This window comes from Equus quagga, chromosome 20 (genome assembly GCF_021613505.1).
Source record: "Equus quagga isolate Etosha38 chromosome 20, UCLA_HA_Equagga_1.0, whole genome shotgun sequence".
Classification (NCBI taxonomy): domain Eukaryota; kingdom Metazoa; phylum Chordata; class Mammalia; order Perissodactyla; family Equidae; genus Equus; species Equus quagga.
The window spans coordinates 3,702,390-3,707,796 of NC_060286.1; the positions used below are offsets into that span (position 1 = coordinate 3,702,390).

A 5,407-nucleotide genomic window follows, 5' to 3' on the forward strand; every position below is an offset into this window, starting at 1 on the left:
TCTCCACAGGCTGCCGTGGCCTCCTGTCCGGCCCAGAGGCTAGTGCGCACCGCAGGGTGGTGGAGACAGGGATGTGGCCCGCGTTCTCTGACAAACCTCCCAGCCCTGTTCTCCTGATGGGAGGTATGCGTGGTTCTTGTTATTGACTTTCTTCTTTTCTTTGTTTGTTCAAAGGGGCCATGATTTAAAAAATACTTTTGTTCTATTATTCAAAATGCAGCCAAAATAGAAGGGAATCAATTACTAGGATACTATCTTGAAATTTTCAAATAGAAATTGTGAAAAGTTATTTCTGTCCATATTCTTAGGATTTTCTTATGATAGAACCATGATGTTAGCCTTTATGATATTTAATTAAAGCCATTATGAGTACTAGGAGTATTTTATGATACCCTGCTGATTTCTTTAAGTCACCAGGCAAGGATATGAAAAGCAGTGTTTTAAATTTATATTTTAAAAGTCAAACAATGTGAGTCCTTAATCATAGGTCCCAACAATATCCCTCAGAATTTAAAAATGTTAATACTTTTAATAATCAGAAAAAATTTTAATACCAAACGTTAAAAAAAAAGATCCTGTTACAGCAAATCCTTTTACTCTGTTTTAATTCTGGGATATTTTATAAATGCACAAATGTGGGGTATTACTTAAAATTCTGTTCTTCTAGCTGACTCCAAGTCCTATGGTTAGGTAAAGAAAATAATTCTACCCTGAAGAAAACAATCCACACTGCTTTGTTCATCTCATATTTTGTTGTGGATGCAAAAATGTTCTAAAGTTTATACTCACAAACAAATAAGTAATGTTTCCAGAGATTCTGGGAACATCTAAAGGCCAAGATCTTGGCACAGTATTACAGAGCAAACAGGGAGCTAAAGCTGTAGCAGCGATCATAGTCAATGAAGACGTCATTGTCAGTACCCTCTAAAGGTCTGTTTGATTTGGATCGCATGGATGGTATAAAAAAGGCCTCAGGAATAGCGCAATGTGCCTACCTGGATATCGGAAAGGAAACTAATAGTCATGTATCTTAAGAAAGAAGTTTTTCTGAAGAAAAAAAAAATCTGTTTGTTCTTCAACAGTGTAACATATTTGGTGGGAACTGTATGTACTAAGAAGACTAGCTTATGTCATATTGCAAAAAAAACGAAGGTGAGGGGGAGAGATGAGGAGAAGTTCCAAAACGGTAAACACAATGCAGCAATTATTGACCTGTAAGTGGAGTTATCTGGATCTTTTCCGCAGATCCAAAGCGTTATTGATGAGCGTTACTTGTCAGCAATGGAGATACAGTGATGATTTTAGAAAAGTTGATAAGGCTGAGAAAGTTTCAAGATACAGATCAAGAGCACAAAGGCAAATAACTGGGCCACATTCCTGTCCCAGTGACCCAACCTCCCAGAGCCCACGAGCGGCCTCCAGTCTTTCTGTGCATAGTTGCCCTCAGATGAGGTTGGTGTCAAAGGTCTAATAAAAGACAAATGGAAACAAGCCAGATTTAAAACTCTTTCACAATTTTAATTGCTTAGAATTGGTTATAAATCTGTATAAGTAGTTCCCAGGGGAAAAGTATGATGGAAGGAATACAATCTTTATATTGGTAAGTTCATTCTATGTTATATATTATAAACTAGTGAATGGAGATTATGTCCTGTTTTTTAAAATATACAAACAAACCATAATCATCTTCTATTTAGAAATATTACCTAAAGGGGGTTATTCTGTAATGTAAGCTTTTAAAAAAGATATTTTGAGATTTCTCTCATCTAAATGAAATATTCCCTAGCTGGTTGAACTGTTGGAAATACCGTTAAAACCTGTGGTTGTCGCTTATATGCGAAAGTATGTGTGATTAAAGCCAGAAAGGGAACACTGCTCGGGAATCAGATCCAGTTTTCTCATCCTTGCATTATGGTGTGATGGAGCCTAAATGAATCCCCTGCATATTGATGATTCCCTGGATCCACGAGCATCATCTGAGGCACAGAAATCCCTGTAACACCCTGGCACACCAGGACTTGAACTCAAAAACTGCAACAGATGGCCCAGTGGGGATTTGAGGACGGGTAAAAGATACAGGGACTAGACGACTCTTTAGTATCTTCCCTCAAAATAGGTTTTCAAAATGGAAGGAAAACGTTATATAATTGTTTTATTATTCACCGTGGTTTTAAAAGTTAATATAAAAGAAATCAAAGGCTCTTTTAAAATACTCTAGCAAAAGTGACAGAAACTTTAAAAGGGGTTGTTTATAAAGAGAAGCTGATCCATTTATCAAAACACTAGGGTTCCTTTGACCGAAGAGTCAAAAGCCAGTCTAACAGATGAGAGGAATTTGAAAAAAAGTTTTGCTTATAGAAGAAGGAAAAACCAAAGTTCAGTTATTATCAAGTTCAGAGCTTAAAACGGGTAAGTTCATGGGGCCGGCCCCGTGGCAGAGTGGTTAAGTTCGTGCGCTCTGCTTCGGCGGCCCAGGGTTTCCCAGTTCGGATCCTGGGTGCGGACATGGCACTACTCAACAGGCCACGCTGAGACAGCCTCCCACATGCCACAACTAGAAGGACCGACAACTAAAAATGCACAACTATGTACCGGCGGGCTTTGGGGAGAAAGAGGAAAAATAAAATCTTTTAAAAAAAAACAAAAAGGGGTAAGTTCCATGATAGAGCTTGTACTTAGTGGTTGTTTTTATTTAGTGTGTCACAATTTTTCACTAAAATTGTCGCCTATTCCTTCAATATGTGGGCCTGCACCTACACAGTTTTATATTTTTCTTTCAATGATCAGAATTTTAACCATTAACCTCTGCAGTCACCTGCAGTCACTGGGAGCCAGTCCCTCGAGGTGCAGGATTGTGCCTAGTTACGGTGATTGTCAAACTGGGTCATGAAGCCAGCTTAGTGGAAATTGACCAGCGTTTTGTTAATGAGATGAAATGGAAACTATCGTGCCGCATCTGAGGCAGCAAGGGTAAGTACGGTTTCAAGAAATTTTTAGTTTCATTTCATGTATGAGTGTGTAACATATGTCTCACACTGTGTGTGTATTTGTACATATCTAAAACATTCACGAATAAATCTATAAATGTATGTGGACTGGGTCACAACATAAAATGTACTTATTGTTGGTCACAGTAAAAAGTAAATTTGAAAGCCACCAAAAAGGTTAGTAAGGGATCATCTGGTATAACTAGCATGACTAATGTAGTTTGATAAATGAAGAAACTGAGGCCTACAGTGAGTCAGAGACTTGATTAATGTCACACAGCTAGGTGGTGGCAGAGCTGGGACTAGAACCTGAGCCCGCGGCTCAGTCTGGTGTACTTCCGCCTCGTGCAGCACAGTTCAATGAAACCAGCTACATTTCACTGTCAACGCCGTGTCACATTAAAGTCTCCAAGTAATGTGGCCATCTTAAAATTATGGTAGACTTTTCTAGAAGTGAGTGGTGTGTGAAATCAAGAACTATGTCTTAGGAAATTATTTAAAAGCCATGCATCGATCTTTCTTCCCCTCCTCCAAACCTCTGAAATATAATTTCTTTTTCCTTTCCTTTTTAGACAGGGCCAGTTGTATCTCTGGCTTTTGACAGAAAATTTCTCTAACCACTTAGACTAAGGAATATACATCCAAATTAAAAGGTTTTAGTGTGATAAGAAAAAGGCACTTTGAAATCTAGGAACTTATTAGCATAAATTACCTTCCAGCTGAATCAGCTACTGAGAGCTCCCTTGAGAAAGCCTGCGCTGGTTTATGCATGCCTTCTCTTCCCACGCAGGCTTCAAACATGTAAGCACATCCATGTTTTGCAGAAGGAAGTGTGTCCCAGCCCCACAGGGAAGGTCACCGATTCAGGAGTTGGGCTTCTCCTCACAGAAACCAAGACCACCTAGAGCCAGTGTTCACGATCCTCCTGTTTGCTTCCGCCACACTATGAAAAATTCCTAACAGTGTCCAGAAGGGCAGGGGGCCTCTTTGTCTAGTGTTAACTATGTGAGTCATATGTGTGATTTGTAAAAATATATAACAATAATAATAATTATTGTTGTTGTTATGACAACTAATCCCATTCAGTATCCATTGAATGGCTTCAGTGATCAGAAACCATCTAAATGTCCTGCATTTCCTGTCAGAGTTGGAAGTAATTTGACCTTTCATTTTTGGGAGGTAACTAAATTTGATATTGCTCGTGAGGCAAAGGCTCCTTCTGATGCTAACAGACAACACCGTTTTCCTTTTCCGTGCCCCCTTGTGAACAAACAGATGATCTGCTGAGCCTAAACCTGTTGAATATTGTCAGCTAATTTGTACACAGCAAGCGTGTGAAACTTTACAAGAATCAGACCAACCAGAACTGTGTTTTAAAGCAATTCATGAGATTTCGTAATAATTGTTCTTATACTGTCCTGTGAAGCATGTGACCTGCTTGAAATTTTGCTAAGATGGAGATTCGATGTTCGTTTTGATAAAATGCTCCAGGATAAACAAGTACTAGAGCAAACACCTTCGCCCGCTCCCTGAGGCTCCTGCCTCGTGCAGTCTCCTGCAGGCGCTCCCCAGCCGCCCCGCAGGGAGCGCGGCCCCAGTTCTCACGGCCTGCCTGAAGAAGCGCACGCCGGGACGTGCGCCTGCTGTGTTCTTTTTGTCCTAAAAGAGCAAAGAGCGGAAACCTAGTCCTTCCCAACTCTTCCACTCACGTTCCCAGGTTACAGGCTGTTCCAGAAAGCACAGGCCTTCTAGATGGCACTAGAAGCACCAGGTCATGTAGTGGTTAGAGCTAGACCCCAGCCCTGCCTCCTGCCAGCCGGATGACTTGGAAGTGTCTGTGTGCGTTAGCTTCCTTTTCTGTGGAACCGGCGTATAACACACTGACCTGAGGGTGCGTCTGTAAGGACGAAATGGGTTGCTGCATATAAAGTGCATTGAACAGTGCGCGGTAGTGGCACCTGTCACAGTGCTGGCTGTTTTCATTCATATGCCAGTAAAACCACTTCTCATCTACTCTGTAAACCCGAGTAAAATAAGAATTCAGAGCCTGCTAGTGCCTTGCTTCTCTCTTGTATGTTTTAAAAAGTCCTCACTAAATATGCATCTGGAAAACTTAAGTAACTCGATTTAAACTATAGTGATAATTATAAATAGTGTTATTTAAATTATATGGAAACCCGGCAATTCTAAGAGTAACCAAGAAGCACTGAGCAGATGAAGAAATGAAATCAGTCCCATCAATAAAGGAAACACGTCTCAACCTGTGATTGCACACTGCCCCCCGCCCCGGGGAAAATCCATTCTGTGCAACCTGTCTCCGTGCCATCCTGCCCTCCCGTCACCATGCCATCCCCCCTCCCGTCACCATGCCATCCTGCCCTCCCGTCACCATGCCATCCTCCCCTCCCGTCACCATGCCA

The 5,407-nt window shown here is 41.1% G+C and overlaps 1 long non-coding RNA gene across 1 annotated transcript; it reads left to right on the forward strand.

The window, feature by feature from the left end:
- Positions 1–72: 72 nt before the first annotated feature.
- Positions 73–3,942, forward strand: LOC124230699 (uncharacterized). Its single transcript, XR_006886276.1, has 3 exons — positions 73–123; positions 2,812–2,970; positions 3,812–3,942. It is a non-coding gene; the product is annotated as an uncharacterized LOC124230699 (long non-coding RNA).
- Positions 3,943–5,407: the final 1,465 nt, after the last annotated feature.